Source organism: Cervus elaphus, chromosome 8 (assembly GCF_910594005.1).
Source record: "Cervus elaphus chromosome 8, mCerEla1.1, whole genome shotgun sequence".
Classification (NCBI taxonomy): domain Eukaryota; kingdom Metazoa; phylum Chordata; class Mammalia; order Artiodactyla; family Cervidae; genus Cervus; species Cervus elaphus.
Genome location: NC_057822.1, coordinates 2,042,288 through 2,061,638, shown reverse-complemented (window position 1 = coordinate 2,061,638; position 19,351 = coordinate 2,042,288). Strand labels below are relative to the sequence as shown.

Sequence of the window (19,351 nt, the reverse complement as noted above, 5' to 3'; positions counted from 1 at the left end):
CCACCAGGCTCCTCTGTCCATGGAATTCTTCAGGCAAGAATACTGGAGTGGGTTGCCCTTTTTTTCTCCAGGGGATCTTCCCGACCCAGGGTTCAAACCTGGGTCTCCTGCATTGCAGGCAGATTCTTCACCGTTTGAGCCACCAGGGAAGCTCCCTTCTGTAGGGGAAGCAGACCCTATGACCAGGGGCGGGCATGGGTCAGCTCAGTTAGTCGCTCAGTCATGTCCGACTCTTTGCGACCACATGATCACAGCACGCCAGGACTCCCTGTCCATCACCAACTCCCGGAGTTTACTCAAACTCATGTCCATCGAGTCGGTGATGCCATCCAACCATCTCATCCTCTGTCGTCCCCTTCTCTTCCTGCCCCCAATTCCTCCCAGCATCAGGGTCTTTTCCAATGAGTCAACTCTTCGCATCAGGTGGCCAAAGTACTGGAGTTTCGGCTTCAACATCAGTCCTTCCAAAGAACACCCAGAACTGATCTCCTTTAGGATGGACTGGTTGGATCTCCTTGCAGTCCAAGGGACTCTCAAGAGTCTTCTCCAACACCACAGTTCAAAAGCATCAATTCTTCGGCGCTCAGCTTTCTTCACAGTCCATCTCTCACATCCATATATGACCACTGGAAAAACCATAGCCATGACTAGATGGACCTTTGTTGGCAAAGTAATGTCTCTGCTTTTTAATATGCTATCTAGGTTGGTCATAACTTTCCTTCCAAGGAGTAAGCATCTTTTAATTTCATGGCTGCAATCATCATCTGCAATGATTTTGGAGCCCCCCAAAAATAAAGTCTGACACTGTTTCCACTGTCTCCACATCTATTTCCCATGAAGTGATGGGACCATATGCCATAATCTTAGTTTTCTGAATGTTGAGCTTTAAGCCAACGTTTTCACTCTCCTCTTTCACTTTCATCAAGAGGCTCTTCAGTTCTTCTTCACTTTCTGCCAGAAGGGTGGTGTCATCTACATATCTGAGGTTATTGATATTTTTCCCAGCAATCTTGATTCCAGCTTGTGCTTCTTCCAGCCCAGCGTTTCTCATGATGTACTCTGCATATAAGTTAAATAAGCAGGGTGACAATATACAGCCTTGATGTACTCCTTTTCCTATTTGGAACCAGTCTGTTATTCCATGTCCAGTTCTAACTGTTGCTTCCTGACCTGCATATAGGTTTCTCAATGGGCAGGTCAGGTGGTCTGGTATTCCCTTTCAGAATTTTCCACAATTTATTGTGATCCACACAGTCAAAGGCTTTGGCATAGTCAATAAAGCAGAAATAGATGTTTTTCTGGAACTCTCTTGCTTTTTCAATGATCCAGCAGATGTTGGCAATTTGATCTCTGGTTCCTCTGCCTTTTCTAAAACAAGCTTGAACATCTGGAAGTTCACGGTTTACATATTGCTGAAGCCTGGCTTGGAGAATTTTGAGCACTACTTTACTAGCGTGTGAGATGAGTGCAGTTGTGTGGTAGTTTGAGCATTCTTTGGCATTGCCTTTCTTTGGGGAATGAAAATTGACCTTTTCCAGTCCTGTGGCCACTGCTGAGTTTTCCAAATTTGCTGACATATTGAGTGCAGCACTTTCACAGCATCATCTTTCAGGATTTGAAATAGCTCAACTGGAATTCCATCACCTCCACTGGCTTTCTTCGCAGTGATGCTTTCTAAGGCCCACTTGACTTCACATTCCAGGATGTCTGGCTCTAGGTGAGTGATCACACCATCATAATTATCTGGGTCGTGAAGATCTCTTTTGTACAGTTCTTCTACAGAAAGTAATAAAATATAGTTAACACAAATATATTTTATAATTACAGTAATAAAATAGAGTTAAGATAGTTTCTTGCCTGGGAAGTGCTTGCTCCTTGGAGAGTTTGAGCAGGAAAGAGGCAAAAATGTTTGTGATCTAGAAACACCTGTCAAACAAGGCACTTAGCAGTTCCCAGGCATTAATTAGGCTGAGCGCTGCCTGGGGAGAGGGAGCAGAAGCCGCAAAGGCCTCCAGGGAAGCAGAGACACCAAGAGGCCCCAAGGCTGCTGGTCTGGCCAGCTGTGGCCTTTCCCCTACTCATGGTGTGACCCTGGCTTTCAGCGTATGCTTCCTAAACAGGAGATTCAGGCCAGCTCTGGAGTCATGGATCTCCGGAACACCTGGGCTCAATTTTTATCTTTGCCAGTGATCAGCATGATGGCCTTGAGCAAGCTACTACACCGCTCTGTGCCTCAGTTTCCTCATCTGTAAATTGGGGATAGTGATAGCCGCCAATCTAATAGGTCATTGTAATGATCACATACATTAACACGTACAAGGTATTTTATGTACATATGGGCTATAAAACCTATAGTAGACACACGTATGTTTTGGTGGTTGTTATTATTGATCATGCAAATACCTATCAACCGAATTGGTATTCCTGGTTATACCACCTGATGGGGTCTGGTGATAATTAAATGTAACACCTTTACCCAGGCACAGAGCAGGCACTTAATGCATGGTAACTAATGTGATTGTTATCATCCTTGCGTTATATACAATATATAATCTTTATATTGTTACTGTAGCAATGATGAATGGTCTCCCTCAGTCATCCACAGTGTTGGTGACCAGTGGGTTTTGCCATCTTCCCTCTAGAAATCCAAACAATTCAGAGGGAAAAGCAACCCCTGGACTCACACTTCCCAGAAAAGGTGACCACCATTGTAGACTTTCTCCTCTGTCCCCCCCAACAGTTTTCCACAAATTAAATCAAGTCAAACTTGCTGTGTTGCTGTTTGCTTCTCTTGTTCAGAATCAGTGGATGCAGCCTGCGTTACCCTTTTAGACGGCAGTGCTTCTTGGCGACATTGTCATTTATTTCACCTTCTTTGATCAGTACATGTGATGCTGTTTCTTTTTTTTACCACTATAAACAATACTCATTAAATATTTTGCACAATCAATTTTGCTAACACGCGTGGCATTGATTCTTAGTAGAAATCGTGTATTAGGGGAAGAGAATAGGAATAAATTAGGAATTTGGGATTAACAGATACACACTATTCTATATAAAATAGATAAACAACAAGGACCAAGTGTGTAGCACAGGGAACTGCATTCAATATCCTGTAATTGCCGATAATGGGGAAGAATCTGAAAAAGTGTAACTGAATCGTTGCTATCATGTAAAACTCACACAACATTGTAATCAACTCTACGTCAGTTTAAAACTTTAGACAAAGGAACCCTGGGTTATTTTTGCCTATTCATTCATTCACTTATTCACGACAGTCTGAGCACTGTGACATGCCACGCGGTACCCCAGGCGCTGGAGTCCGGCCGAGGCAGCAGCAGATAACAGGCGGGAAACAAAGTGACTACAGCATTCGGACAGACCTCGTCAGATCTGTCCTCCAGAAGGTTGGTGCCGACTTACGAATCTACAAACAGAGAGGACACCGCTTTCCCCAAGATCTTGCCAGAGCTAGACAATGCTAATTCCCCACCCCCCACCCCCGCCCCAACTCTGGGAGCTGAAAAATAAGAAATCCTTGTTAACTTTGTTTAATGACCTAGAGTTATTGAGCATTTACTTATGGGTCAATCACATGCCATTTTAAAGCTGTCATCTACTGAGCATTGGGCACGTGGAAGGCGCTGGTCAGCGGTGGTAGGTACTATTATTATCCCTATTTTACAGGTAAGAAAACTAAGGCCCACGATGACATAGCCAGACAGCATTGGGCAGGGATTTGAACCCAGGGCTCGCTGGAGGGAGGTGGAAAGAGCGTCATTGTTGGACCTTGAACTAGATGTGCCTATGGGGGAACATCTAGGTAGAGAGGTAGGCTCTTGGCAAAGCTACTGCCTTTTGGAATACTGGGGCTTCTTCAACCCACCAGGAAGTTCTGGGGAAACTGTGATATTATGAAACCTTTTGAAATGATCAGAAAGGGCTGGGGGCTTTCTGCTGTGGGGCAGGACAAAAATGACCCTCGTGGGAGGCAGAAACATGACCAGACAGTGCACACGTGCCCTGCTCCCAGGGGAGAACCCCACACCTGCCGGCCTGTGCCCCTGGGCCCCTTTCCTAAAGAGGAGGAGCTCTGCTCTTGCTGTGAAATGCGATGTGGAGGGGTGGAGTGGAGGAGTTGGGTCCGCATGGGGGAAGAGATTTGAGGAGCACACTCAAGCCAAGTGGGCCAGGAGGGAGCTTGGATGGGAAACCAAAAGGGTTCTTAACAAGGTTGGGAACTGAATTTGGGGATCACCTGAAATATACTTTGAAAGACTTCCATAAAGAATGCAATTACTTTTAATTATCTCTGCCTGCTAAAGTGAGTTTTGGGAGTCAATGTGGCTTAGAAATTAGGCCGGACGAGTAATAGGAATAATGACCACAGTAATTATAACAGCTACCATTTATTGAGAGCTTTTAAACACATGGACACTGGGACCAGATTGCTATGGGCTGAATCTTAATTTCTCATTTACCTGTGGTACATCCGCTTCCTCAACTAGAAAACAGAGATGATGGTAATCCTGTTTTGACTGTCTACTGCCATGTAACAAACCACCCCAAAATTCCATAGCATGGAGTGCCCACCATTTTATTATGTCTGTGGTGTCTGAGGTCAGGAATTAAGACAGGCAGAGAGGAAGTGGCTTGTCTCTGTGCTCTTGGATGATTGGCTGGGGGCTGGGCTCCTCTGGGACTGCTGACCGCGTGGCCTGTGCCTGTAGCTTGAACTCCCTCATAGCATGGCTGCCTCAGAGTAGCTGGACTCCCCGCGTGGATACTCGGGGTTCCAAGGCGAGCATTTCCGCCAACAAGGCAGAAGCTGCTTTGCCTCTGCTGATCTAGCTCTTAAAGTCACAAGGCCTAACTTTCTACTACGTTCTATTAGTTGAAGTAGTACCAGGCCCACCCAGAGTCAAGGGGGCAGGGAACACAGATCATGCCTCTTGACGGGGTGAATGGCAAGGAATTTGTGATTGTATGTTACAACAACCACAAGTCCTTATCATGCAGAGCTGTTGTGAGGATTAAATTAATTAGTTAATACCTGAAAAGCACTTAGGGCCTGGCATCTATGGTTTTTCCGGTAGTCATATATGGATGTGAGAGTTGGGCCATAAAGAAGGCTGAATGCTGAAGAATTGATACTTCTGAACTGTGGGGCTGGAGAAGACTCTTGAGAGCCCCTTGGACTGCAAGGAGATCCAACCAGTCCATCCTAAAGGAAATCAGTCCTGAATATTCATTGGAAGGACTGATACTGAAGGTGAAACTCCAATACTTAGGCCACCAGATGCAAAGAGCTGACTCATTGGAAAAGACCCTGATGCTAGGAAAGACCGAAGGCAAAAGGAGAAGAGGGTGGCAGAGGATGAGATGGTTAGATAGCATCACCAACTCAGTGGACATGGATTTGAGCAAACTCTGGGAGATGGTGAAGGACAGAGGAGCCTGGCGTGCTGCAGTCCATGGGATCACAAAGAGTCAGACACAACTTAGAGACTGAACAACAAGTCTATTAAGTGCTCTGAAAATGCCAGCCATGGTGATAATTATCTTTGCTGTAATTGTTAGATACACCTAGCCCACATGGAGGACGAGGTGGGCTCAAGGTCAAGTGCTCAGCGGGGAATCTGTCATGGTTTCCTTTGGCCTGAAAGTCTTAGCAGCCAATGATTCCTTTCAGATGCTCCCATTTGTACCCACCCTTGGTGTCTTTTCTACCATCCTCCCTTGACTCTCTCTTCCCCAGCCCTGAGGCAAAGACGCTCTGGGAACTGTTATAGGCTAATGCAGTCAATTCCAGGCACGCGCTCAGATCGGCAGCATCTTAGCTGCTAATTTAGCGTCATTAAAACTCAGCCAGTAGTAGCAACTCCTCAAGCGGATGAATGGTGCCGCTCCAGTCCCAGTAAGTGCATCTTTGTCTTCTGGGGGCCGTGGGTGGCGGTGGACCTCAGTCGTTTGTTGCGGACTCCCTAGCCTCTGGGAGGCCAGAGTGCAGGGACCCTGGACTGGGCCTGCGCTGGGGTCTGGACGGCACCCATTCCCACCCTGAGCCTCCCAGCCTGACAACCCAGGTCTCTGTGTCGGGCAGTAGGGACCACGTATCCTGCTATTCAGTTACGAGGGAGCCTGGGCTTTGCATCTAAGTCTCAGCTCTACAGCTTCGGAGCTGGGTGACCCTGGATGGGTTCTCACCTCCCCTAAGGCTCAGCTTCCCCCAGCTGTGAATGGGAGAGCACAGAGCTTGTCTGGGGTGCTTGCTAAAAATGTGCATTCCTGGTTCCCACCTTGGACCAGCTGTATCGGCTCCTCTTGTCCTAAGGATGGGGAAAGAGGCTCGGCAGTGAGAAAGAGGGCCGACCAACGATCGGCTCCCTAAGCCTCAGGCTCACCTGTGTGCCGGGGGTGCATATAGATAAGTACCTACCCTGGGGCTGTTGTGAGAACTATAAAAATAGATATACAGACGTTCATAGCCCAGTGCTAGGTACACAGTAAATGCTCTATACATATTAGCTGTATCTGCAACTGTCATGAAGCGGCAACTGCGTGGGTTCCGGGAAAGAACGGAACTTTCTGGTGGGTGGTGGCCTGGGGAAAAAGGAGGGGGACTGGGATCCAGATGAAGGTGTGATGAGGCTGAGCCCAGACTGGAAACCCAGGAGACAGGAGCCCCCAGGAAGACGGGCCCTCTTTTCCTGTAATCCTAGGTTGATTTCATTTGAGAACTTGACTGTCAGCTGCTGCTTAGCTACGTGACCAGGTAGGTTCCCTCTTTCCTTGGGACCTCACCTGATTCGTGCAGCCATATGGCTGACCTCAAAGTAATTCCTTCATCTTAAATCTGAAGTGAACCTTATTCCCCCACAGGATGCCCGCTCTTGCCCCAGCCTGGACTGGAGGCCTGGCGCAGACCTCTGCTGCTCACCTCCCCCTCGTCATAGAGCAAGTGGGTGACGACTTGGAGCGTGATGGCTTTGGTGTGAACCCAGACCTGCTCCTTCTTAAGCTACGTGACCTCAGGCAAGTGACTTTGCCTCTCTGAGCCTTCGTCTTGTTAGCGATCAAATGGGATCATCATTCCTGGTCTTCCAGCTGTTGTGGGCCCATCGGACGATGAACATGAACCCACTTAGCCAACTGTCAAGCCCTTAGATGAGGTTGCGTAGCAGGGCTCTACCCACTGAACAGGTGGGCAAGGTGAGGCGTCTTGTGGCACAGGCCACTCAGCGCACTGAGAACCGTCAGAGAAAAGCCTCTCCTCAAGCCCCCAAGCTGCGCTTCCTCTCTCCTTTATCCTGAACCCCAGGCCCCCGGAAGCCCCTGACAGCAGGATGGGGCCCCAGCTCCAAGTCTGGCTTTCCCAGCTCCACCCCAGGAACCTGACACCCGGCACCCCCAGGAATCCTTACCTGGCCAGTGGGGTCCGGGAGAGCCATGAGTGATCTCCCAGGACCCCTGGACCGCTGCCCCAGAGGCCAGTGAGCAGCGGGCCCCCAGCCATCTAAAGAGCCCCTTACGAGCTCAGAGCGGGCTCAACCACAATGAGAAGCATAAACGTCGTGGAGGGTGGCCCACGTGGCCCAGTTTGCCTGGCACTGTCCTGGTTTTGAAATAGAATGTCCTGTGCCCTGAGCAGGCAGGACAGCTGCCTGGCGATCCTAGTATCAGAGTCCTGTGGCTAAAGCCAGGCTCTGGAGGCAGACCCCTGGGCTGGAATCCCAGCGCTGCTACTTGCTATGTGATTTTAAAAATTTATTTACATGTTTATTTGGCTGCGGCTCGTGGGAGCTTCGATCTTCCTCGCAGCTTGCCAGATTTCTCAGTCGCGGTTGGTGAATTCTTAGTGGCGGCTTGTGGGATCTAGTCTCCTAACCGAGGATCTGACCCAGCCCCCCTGCACTGGGGTCTAGTTCCCTGAAGAGAGACTGAAGCCGGGCCCCCCGCGCTGGATCACCAGGGAGCCCCCCTGCACGTTATCTACCTTTGCTGGGCTCCCCTGTCCCTCTCTGTGAGACGGGGGCAGTGAGCCCCATCCCGTGGAGACCTGTGCGCTTGTCTGGCTCTCACACGTGGGATATTTAGCTCAGGTCTCCAGCAGCCGTTGTGAAACGTCAGCCGCTGTCCTCCTTTCAAGTTCCCGTCCTGCAGACGGGTGGGCTCGCTCACCTTGCTGAGAGCCTTCAGGGTGCAGGCCCTGCTAGAGGGGGCATCAGAGATGTAGGTGCCCTGGTTCCACCCTCAGCAGGGAGCTGGGGGTTGTGTGTGAATAATGACCACAGCCAGAAATCAATACACGTCAGGTCCGGAGATGAAAACAGGCTTGATCGTTAAGTCATTCACTTAAAATGGGTGAATCTGATGGCATGTAAATTATACCTCAATAAAGCTCTTAAAAGAAAATCGAACTCAAAACCAACTAACACAGGCTCTGGTGGCCTTTCAGAGTGGGAAGCACTTCTCAGGGCCAGGGACAGGGTGATCATAGAAAGCTTCCAGGAAGAGGAGGCCTTTGAACTGGACCTTCAGGAAAAGGGACAATGTGGACACTGGAGGTGAGGGGAGGCAGGGACCCTGAGCTGTGGGCCCGTGTGAAAGGCCTGGGTTGATATCCGCATTAGCTCCTCGAAGGCTCTGTGACCTGGGCAAATGGCTTACGTCTGAGCCCCAGTTTCCCTCATCTGTACCATGGGGCCATCTGTGGGGAGTGCCCAGAACGGCCCACAAAGCACCTGACACACAGGAGACAGTCTTTCAGGAGCTGGACAGGCAGAGCAGGGAGGGGGACGTGGAAGGCCCTTCACTCCGTCAGCAAACTTCCTGCAAACTTGCTGTGTGCGGGAGCCACTGTGGCTCTCAGAGCTTACATTCCAACGGGCCCTCCCTAAAGAAAGCCAAGTGCAGGTGTGCAAGCAGCTGGGGTTGGCCAGAGCCCAGGGGTGTATGGGGGGTGAAGGGAATAATCTCGGGCGGAAGCTGGGGCTTCAGGGAGGCCTCGCTAGGCAGCTTTGATTTCTGTTTGCACTGGGACGTGGTAGAGCGTTTGACGTAGAGGAAGCTTTGTAACCAGCTCCTGGTAGACGCCCTCCCTCCCGCTGCCTTTCCCGCCTAACCTGTCACTGCGCGGGGCCCCGGAGTTGCCAGGCACAGCGTGTCTTCAGGACGCCCCCTCCTAATGGGGGAGGCAGACCTTAATCAAATCATCCCTCAGGGATAAAGTGAAGTCTGTGAAATTGCAGTGCTGATTAGCAATAAGTGGAGAGGGGTCCTGGGCCACCAGAACTGATGAGAAGAGGTCTGACCTCGTCAAGGGGGTCAAGGGGACTCCTGGCAGAGGAGTCCCCTCGCTGGGCGAGGGCTGGAGGGGGAATGTGAGCTGCAGGGGCCGCTGACCCCGGGCGGCGGGCACAGCCTGGGCGGAGGCTCTGCGGCGGGACAGCCACGGCCACGGGGAACATGCAGGCCGAGGGTGGGCACATGAACAGGCATGGGGTGGGGGAGCTCAGCTGGTTTGGACTCTTGGGGGGTCTTGTGTGAGGGTCTCCTTTTGTCCTGAGAGTACCGGGAAATCTTGGAGGCTTTAAGGGGGAGGGTGTGTTTGTGAAGATCGTGAACGTGGTGGGGAGAACGGGAGGGAGGGGACCAGAGCGGAAGCAGGGTGTCTTAGTCTAGGACCCCTCACAGGCAGCGCTGAGACGTGGACTGGGGGCTGGGATTCTGCGGGGACCAGCTCTGCGGATGGGACCGGACCGGTGGATGAACCACGACTGACACAGGCTCTGCTGGGACTCTGCTGCCGGCCCCCGGGCTCCCAGAATAGCCCACCCATCTCCAGTGGGAGGCTGGAGCATCATCCTTCCGGGGTGCTGATGTTCCCACACTTCTGAGCTGGGCATGAGCCCAGTACCTTCTCCCCCCGGCCCCCAGCAGCATCAGAGGAGCCCCCCTCCCCGGGGCCGACAGTCATGGTGCACGCTGAGACCAGGCCATGCCAGAGGGCAGGGAATCAGCCCCCACAGGGCCTGTCTGCCCCAGCCTCGGTGAGATCTCAGGCCACGAGGAGGAGGTGAGAGGCCAGAAGGGTCTGATACGTGGGAAGAGGCTACTGACACCATCCAGGTGAGAGAGGAAGGCATACGGGCTAGGGCGGCGGGTGAGGGACACAGGAAAGTGAGTGATTCTGGAAATGTTTAGGACTTAAAGCAAGAGGTGCTGGTGATGGATTTGGTTGAGGGTGGTACCCTTCATTAAGGAGAACCAGGAGGAGGGGAGGTGGGGAGGATGGGGGTGGATGGGAGGTCACTTGGAGTTGGAGGTGCCCTTGAGCTATCCCAGAGAAGGTGGTGAGACAGCCGCTGAGTGCACGAATGGGGAGGTCTGGGGAGAGGTCCAGGCTGGACCCATAAAATTGTGAGTCATCGGAGGCTAGGTAGTAACTGATGCCGTAGGTGAGCATGAGATCACTCGGAGAGGGGACGGAGTGGAAGGGGCCTCCTGGGGGGTAAACAGTCAGGCCAGGGTCCCCAAGACACGGCCCCCACGTCCACTGGAGCCCCTCCCTGCTGGACCACCCCGTGCCTGCCTCCCAGGAGGGGGTGACATTTCAGCCCGTGTGATGCAAATTGAATTTAATTGTCTCCTCCAAGTTTCACTAAAACCTTTTCAAAGTCCCCTGAAATTAGGGAACATCGATAACACCGCTCCTCGGGGGTTTGAATCTGTGTCCTCCCCGAGAACGGTGATTAATTTTTTACAAGTTAATCATATCTCTTAGGCAGGCTGTCAGCAGAGGACCCGTCATCTCTCATCAATAATGAAGCGGTCCCAGCGCTGCGTCTCCCACAGCCTCCTGCATAATTCACCAGGAGGGCTTCAAACAAAGAAGCCCCAGGGCCGGGTCCTCTTAATCGGTGTCCTCTGCGATTATTCACGGGGTCAGGGAGGGGCAGGGAGGCCGGGAGGGGACGGCGGGGACACAAAAGCTGACTGTGAGTCCACCTTTCTACAGGCTCTCACCTGTCTCGTCATTTTTCTCTTCCGCCTGCCCAGCTGGTGCCCCTGCTCCGAACACTGCATTGGTGCCCCATCACCCTTCTCAGCCCTCCACCTCGCCCTCCTCTCCTTCTGTCTGACACCCCCTCTCACGGTCTTTAGGTCAGCCCCTGCCCCTGGACCCCGCGGCCAACATCCTGGGAGATGCTACGGGCCCTGTTTGACAGGTGAGCAAGCTGAGGTCCCAAGAAAGGAAGCCCCCGCTCAAGGTCGCAGTGTACATCGGTGGCTGTCCACACCAGACCTACAGTTTGGGGTCTTCTGTGCTCTCTGACCCCAAACCTCTGGCCAAAGGAGTGGATGGGCCGCCCCGTCCCTGCCCCCTGGGTGTGTCCACACTTAGATGCCAAATAGGAAAGCTGTTACTTTCTTCCCATCAACCCTAGCTCAGGCCTCTCCCCAGGCAACATACTGCCCTGGGGGCACAGTTGACCCTGACTTCTAAAGGTCAGAAGCAATCAGTGCCTAGGGATGGGGTGGCCGGCAGGAGGTGACTAGGGGACAGAAACAGGAACAAATAGAAGCTGCTTTTTCCTTGCTCCTTGCTGGCACCATTGAACAGGACTGTGCCCTCTAGCCGGTTGGACAGATTCCAGAAACCAAGGGAAGGCCTGTGGCTGGAAAATATTCCAGCGGGGATGCGAGTTCTTGCATCTAAGCCTTGAGTGAATGCCCCATAAGGAAGGGCCCACTGCTAAGGAGCCATCCAGGTTCCAGAAAGCTCTTCCGGGCCCCGCCTAGCAGGCTGGCGGAAGGCAGAACCGAGGGCCTTGTGCTGTTTCTGCGCCATCTGATCCTCGGAAGGAGGACCTTTTCCTTGAGATGGACCCCTCTCTCAAGGCTTGGCCCCGGGTGACTGAGTGGGTTCCGGGGGCTCCCTAGTTTCTGTGGGTGAGCCCAGATCTGGCCTCTGGCCTGACCTTGTGTCAAAGCAGTGACCAGACCTGCTCCCTGGGGATGGAACTCAACATGTCAAACGACTTTATCCATCACTTTCTCAGCCCCCTCCCATCATCCTGTCCCTTTGTCCCCTTGCTGCGTCGTCTCTGGGGTGACCAATCAGCCTGCTTGGCTCAAGACAAGAGTTTCCAGGGACTTTATTTTCAAACCAGGAGAGTCCTGAGCAACCCAGGAGAGGTGGTTACCCGTGCATCTTTATTCCAGGCGCTCAGATGGGAAATTTGGGGATCAGAGAGGAGCAGGGCTGGGGCTGCAGGCCAGCTCCACCTCCCCTGGCCTGGTGACCTTGGGTATGGTCCCACACGCCTCTGGGCCACAGCTGAGTCCCTGAAACATGAGGGATAGGCAAACCCCAATAGGACTGCTTTGAGGAGAGAATGAGATCGTGTGTGACACTGACTTGGCCTGATGCCAGCATCAGCGGGCGCACGTCCACAGTCACTCTCCTGACAGTTCTCCCCAGTGCTCGCCCCTCCCCGCCAACCGTATTATCTGTGGCCTGTCTAATACAGTCCTGCCTGCAGAATACAGTCCCCATTCCCCAGCGTGGAGCGTAAGGCCTTCTCAGCCTTGACCTTTGCACCTGCTTGACCTTTGCACCCTCCTGCCCCCGTGTCCTGTAGGTGCCACCTGGGGTTGGTCTCACTGGACAGCTGCCCATCCCCTGACCCCTGCGTTCTTCAGCCGTTCCCTCCCTGTCCACCCTCGAGACCCATTACACGCCTCTTCCAAGAGGCTCGCCCTGATTTTACCCCCAGGGCACGAAATCTAAGTCCCCTTGAGCCCTCCCCACCTACCATGATGTGTGGTCTGGACCTCTCTTAGGGCACCCAGAACTTTCTGAGTGTAGAAAGTGTTGCTAATGTTTGTTAACTAGACAATGTTCCCAGTTCTTTGACTCAGACTAACTCCATCAATCCCTACATCCAAGATCCTCTGAGGTGAATAGTAGTATTATACCGTTTTCGGTCCAGAAGCATGAGCCCAGAGAGGCCAGGTCGCTTGCTGAATGGCAGAGCCGGGAGAAGCGGCTCAATGGGGAGTCGGCAGCACTTGGTCAAATCCTTCCCCATGAGAGGCTCGGCAGGCTCCTCAACTGAGTCTCTCTGAATTTCCCCCTGTGAAAATAAAGATCCTAAAGCCGGTCACAGAAGGTGAAATGATTCCTTCTCTGCCTGGCACATAGCGCATGCTGTCGCTTCAGTTGCGTCTGACTCTGTGACCCCCTGGACCGTCGCCCACCAGGCTCCTCTGTCCATGGGACCTTCCAGGCGAGAATATGGGAGTGGGTCGCTGTGCCCTCCTTCAGAGGATCTTCCTGACCCAGGGATTGAGCCCGCGTCTCTTACTTCTGCATTGGCAGGCAGATTCTTTACCACTAGTGCCCCCCGGGCACATAGTAGGTGCTCAGTGAAATGGGCCCTGTTGCTATGAGCCGAACAGGAATGGTAGGTTTTCACGTGCTTTCACCTCAGTATCTATTTCCTGGGCCCCTTGCTCAGAGGGCCCAGGGGATGTGACTTAACACGGAGCCTGGCCTTCCCGAGGCTCCAGAGCCAGCAGGTCAGGGATTGAGTCCTGGCTCCTGGATTTCCCGGCTGTGTGTGACCTTGACAAGGTCATCCTGGCTTGGACTGGAGGTTAACATCTGTGTCCCTGACCTCCCAGGAAAGGCAACGGAGGGTGAGGGAGGGCAAGGTGTTGACTCTCGCCCGTCCCCGCAGGCCACCTTCCCGTCCCACCTGGTTAGGCCCCTCGGATTAAAGGGTGGGAGGGGCTTGAGGTGGCCCAGCCTAGTGGGAGCTAGGGACATGACTTTAACACTGCTCAGATGTGTGGTTCCGGGCGAGACGTTGCATTTGCATTTAAATGGAGGTTTGGAAGTCTGTAAATCTCCATTTCCCCACCGCAGAGGCCTAATGGTTGTTTAATCATGTTTAGATGAACCCCCGGAGCACTGGGGGTTGGTGCATCTTAAATCCACGCGGCAGAGACAAAGATCAAATGAGGCAGGTGCGTGCAGGCACAGGGCTCTTTCCTCACTGCACGGTGGCTGGGCCAGCGCGGCCTGGGACGTTGGTGCACGGTTTGGGTCTTTCCCAGAACCCCCACGCCTTCCAGAAAGGCCTCTGGGATTGCTCAGAAGTGGCTGTCACTCAAAAACTCCTTCAGTCTTCCCTTTAGATGGCAGAGCCGAGAAGCAGTGGCAGAGAGTTGGCTTCAGAGAGACCCGAACTGGCAGCCTGACCTGCCCCTGGTTTACTGTGAACAAGAGCTGATCACTCACTGTTCAGGGCGTCCCCATTCACAGTTGGAACCTGAAGGGCATATGGGCTTCCAGGTGGCTCCGTGGTAAAGAATCTGCCTGCAACGCAGGAGAGCCGGGTTCAGTTCCTGGGTCAGAAAGATCCCCTGGAGAAGGAAACGGCAGCCCACTCCAGTACTCTTACCTGGAAAATCCCATGGACAGAGGAGCCTGGTGGGCTACAGTCCCTGGGGTCGCAAAAGAGGTGGACACGACTTAACAACCGAACAAGCAAGCATGAAGGGCGTGAACTTCCGAATCATTTCTGAGAAGTAGGGGACACATGGGAGGGGTTTTCACATCATAGTTAACATGCCTCCAAATTACCCTTAAGCTTGAGGAAGGGTTGGCCTTTGGGGCTCTGCTTCATGGCTACAAAATATTTCTCAGGCTTCACGGTGAATTATTGGGGTGGGGGGTGCTTATCTAAAATGCTGTCCCCACTGTGTTCTGATTCAGACCCTAGGAGTTTTGCGAAAGAGGGTAAGAATTAAGGACCTGCACTTGGCCACCTCAGCATCCTCTCGTCCCTGTCTTTGCCGCAGGCACCTGCTGCTGTGACTGAGCCTCCTGGGCGGACGTGAATTCAGGTGGGATCTGTGTGTCGGGCCGTGCGTCCGCGGCCGCTGACCCTGCGTAACGCCCTGCGCTGCTCACAGGGCCACCGCCACCGTCTCCCGAGAAACTCACCACGCACATGTCACCGTCCCCTCGTTGTGGACGAAGATCCAGGCTCAGAGAGGGAGAGTGGCTTTCTCGAGGTCACACAGCTTCGGAAGCAGAGCGCAGGCCCTGATGGCTTTCCCTGCCCCCCGTCCAGGGGCACTAACTGTGTCCCATGCCTCCTCTCGCAGGCTCGAGACAGAGCATTTCCTGGTCTGTGTGTGGAGACCGCGCCAGGGTGCCTTCCTGACTTGGCTGGATCACAGGCTTTGGGGCAGGTGACCTTTTCACGGTGGCATTTCCAGCTTTCCTCGTTCCCTTGAATTCAGGCTGGGTCTGCCAGCAACAACTAGGTCAGGAGGAAGGTCTCCAGTTTCAGAGAAGATATTCAAGTGCTAGCCGCAGAAAGCAGCCTGGCCTGGCCCCTGGGGTCTGACCACCTGCCCGGTCCTTGCAGCCCAGGATGGGCTGGAGGAGGATGCTGGGGTGGGCTGGGTGTGAGTGAGCCTGGAGTTTTTGTCCTTTTCTTCAAATCGCTTCCACCTCACACCTCCCAGAAGCGGCCTCATTAAACACGCCAGGAACTTTCTGCCCTCAGACCTTCGCCCGAGTTTCCAGCTCAGGTCTGGCCCATCTCTGCAGGAGCCTTTCCAGCCAAAATTCATTTCCTTCTGTGATTTTAAAGTGCTTTATTTGTTGCCGTTTCTCCTGCCTGGAGGTCCTGGAGGGAAGGTTCTGCAGGTGAACTTCGGGGCTCCCAGCCCCAGTTATAAATTTAGAGATTGGACTTCAGCTTTTCTTGCATTTTTTAAGACTTTATTTTTTTAAGGACAGTTTTCAGTTCACAGCAAAACTGAAGGGAAGGTACACAGACTTCCTGTCCTCTTCCGGCCTCCACACACACAGCCTCCTCCACCAGAGTTACATTTGTTATAATTTGTGAACCTCCACATCACAGTCAAGACCCTGATGCTGGGAAGAATTGAGGGCGTGAGGAGAAGGGGCCGACAGAGGATGAGATGGTTGGATGGCATCACTGACTCAGTGGACATGAGTTTGAGTAAGCTCCGGGAGTTGGTGATGGACAGGGAGGCCTGGCGTGCTGCAGTCCACGGGGTCGCAAAGAGTCGGACACGACTGAGCGAATGAACTGATATCATAGTCAGCAGAGTCCGGACTGTCTGTTCGGATTCACTCTTGGTCTCGTACATTCTCTGAGCTCTGACAGACGCAGTGACCCGCACCCGCCTGTGCAGTGTCATGAAGTGAAAGTGAAGTGAAGCAGGCAGTCGTCAGTCGTGTCCGGCTCTTGGCGACCCCGTGGGCTGTAACCCACCAGGCTCCTCTGTCCATGGAATTCTCCAGGCAAGAAGACTAGGGTGGGTAGCTGTTCCCTTCTCCAGGGGATCTTCCCTACCCAGGGATCGAACCCAGGTCTCCTTCATGGCAGACGGATTCTTTATTGTCTTCGTCACCAGGGAAGCCCATTTGTGGTATCAGACAGATTAGTTTCACTGCCCTAAAAGTCCTCTATGCCGATTCATCCCCTCTCTCCGAAACCCTTGGCAACCACTAATCTTTTTTACTGTCTCCACAGTTTTGCCTTTTTCAGACTGTCATCTAGTTAGGATCATGCCACTTTTCAGATTAGCTTCTTTCACTTAGTAACAAGCATTTTAGTTTCCTCCATGTCTTTCCACAGCTTAATCAGTTCAGTTCAGTCCAACACGCGGAGCTTGCTCAAACTCACGATCCATCGAGTAGGTGATGCCATCCAACCATCTCATCCTCTATCATCCCCTTATCCTCCTGCCTTCAGTCTTTCCCAGCATCATAGTCTTTTCCAATGAGGTGGTTTTTCACATCAGGTGGCCAAAGTATTGGAGCTTCAGCTTCAGCATCAGTCCTTCCAATGAATATTCAAGATTGATTTCCTTTAGGATTGACTGGTTGGATCTCCTTGCAGCCCAAGGGACTCTCAAGAGTCTTCTCCAACACCACAGCTCAAAAGCATCAATTCTTTGGTGCTCAGCTTTCTTTATAGTCCAACTCTGACATCCATACATGACCACTGGAAAAACCATAGCCATGACTAGATGGACCTTTGTTGGCAAAGTAATGTCTCTGCTTTTTATTATGCTACCTAGGTTGGTCATAGCTTTTCTTCCAAGGAGCAAGCATCTTTTAATTTCATGGCTGCAGTCCCCATCTGCAGTGATTTTTGAGCCCAAGAAAATGAAGTCTCTCACCGTAGCTCATCTCTTTTTAGTGCTGAGTGGTGTCCCATTGTCTGGATATGACACAGTTTCTTTATCCTCTTACCCACTGAAGGGCATTTCGGTTGCTGCGAGTTTTGGCAGTTATGAATGAAGGTGCGGGAAATATCCAAGCGCAGGCTTTTGTGTGGACATAACTTTTCAGCTCCTTTAGGTAAACGCCAAGGAGCGTGGCTGCTGGGTCATGTGGTGCGAGGATGATCAGTTGTGTAAGACACGGTCAAGCTGTCTTCGACAGTGGCTGTACCACTTTGCATTCCCCCCGGCGCTGCCTGTGAGCTCCTGCCGCCCCAGGCCCTCGCCGGCGTTCGGTGGTGTCCGTGTTCCGGATGTTGGCTTTGCTAATGAGTGTGTAGTGCTGGTTTTGTTTGGCTTTTCTTTCAAGCCGAATTCCAAAGTCCCTTCTGCTCAGGAATTCTGGGATTCTGGGAGTCTCCAGGTGGAGTGGGTTTCCTGGCAGCCAGGGACGACTTTCCCCTCACCCCCTCAGAGCCCCTTGTACAAAAGGAGAGCCTGGATTGTTTGCGGTGCTGGATTGAGTCGACTTTGTTAGTTTAGAAATGATGCTGGCTCCACGAAGGGTAGAGGGGCTGGCACCTGGGTAGTTTTTCCTAAATGAGAAAGACTCCTTTTTCGTCTCTTCCTGATGTAGGTTTGGGTCTTCCCTGCAGCCTGGAGCTACAGTAAAGAGGCGGTTCTAGGACCTCAGGGTTTGGTGGGCTGGGGCTTAAATCCTGGCTCCCCGTAAGTGAGAGACCATGGACAAGTTCCCGCTTCTCTATGCCTCAGTTCCCCCATCTGTAAAATGGGAATAATAATAGTATGATGATTTGGCGAGATGTACACAGAGCACTCAGCCCAGAGCCCAGATCAGGGCGTGGTAAGCGCTCAGTTAATGTCAGTCACTATTGTTATTGCTGTCCTCTGCTTGAAGGCCTCTCAGGGCTTGAAGGTTCGGGATGGAGCAATGGGCCCATGACCTTTCCCTGCCACTGCCCTGGTTTTGGCACTCACAGAGATGTTTCCTGAAGTGTTTGTTCCTGGAATATTGATCCCAGGGGGTTATTCAGGGGTCAGGGGAGGTGTCTGGGGTCAGAGGGGCTTGGGGCTCAGCAGAACCCAGTGGCTCAGTGGTAAAGAATCTGCCTACAATGCTGGAAATATGGCAGGAGCCACAAGTCCGATCCCTGGTTCTGGAAGATCCCCTGGAGAAGGAAATTGCAACCCACTCCAGTATTCTTGCCTAGAAAATCTCTTGGACAGAGGAGCCTGACGGGCTACAGTCCACAGGGTCTCAAAAGAGTCAGACATGACTTAGCAAAGAGTCGGACACAATTTAGGGACTAAACAGTAAAACCAACACAGCTCCAGCAGAAATAAATAGCTCTCTTTTTATTTATCTGTTTTCTATTGAGCTGTAGTTGGTTTACAGCATTGTGTTAGTTTCAGGTCAACACCAAAGTGACTCGGTTCTGCATACACGTTTACATGCATGTTCTCATACCTACATGTAAGAATATGCATTCTCTTTTAGAGTCTTTTCCATTACAGGTTATTACAAGGCACTGAATACAGTTCCCTGTACTATGCAGTAGGTCCTTGTTGTTTATCTTGTCGACAGTCGTGTGGCGGCTTTCTTTATTACGAGGTTTCTCAGAAACCTGTGCAGCTTCTATAGGGACGCATGTGTGCGGTGCTTCCAAAACTTTCTTGGCCACAGAACCTCCTTGTTCTGAGAGCATCTTGTCAAAGCAGATGGTGCTCGGAGGAAGGCTAGCCCTGGGGGTTAGGAGCGACCTTCCACTGGCTGCGGAGGCCCATCTAGATGTGATCCTGCTGCCTTCTCACCGTGGTCTCCTCGTCCTCCTCGATGGGCCCCCTGTGTCCTGGCTTTTGGCTGATCCAGAACCTGCTAGCTACTGCCTCACCAGAGGACCTTCTACATGCTGTTCTATTTTCTTTTACTGGCCTGTCCAGTGAAATCCGATTCATCCTTTAAGCCTCGACTCGACGGCGGCCTTCTCTGCAAAGCCTGTCATAACCTCTACAGGCAGAACTGGGGACGGCTTCACCCGTCCCAGCC

General features: G+C 52.3%; 1 long non-coding RNA gene across 2 annotated transcripts; it reads left to right on the top strand.

The window, feature by feature from the left end:
* Nucleotides 1-1,669: 1,669 nt before the first annotated feature.
* On the top strand, nt 1,670-8,369 carry LOC122698247. Of its 2 annotated transcripts, none has more exons than XR_006342296.1 (3): nt 1,670-1,717; nt 3,279-3,407; nt 6,883-8,369. It is a non-coding gene; the product is annotated as an uncharacterized LOC122698247 (long non-coding RNA). The 2 variants fall into 2 exon arrangements; XR_006342297.1 differs by lacking the exon at nt 1,670-1,717 and adding an exon at nt 1,984-2,698.
* The last annotated feature ends 10,982 nt before the right edge of the window (nt 8,370-19,351 follow it).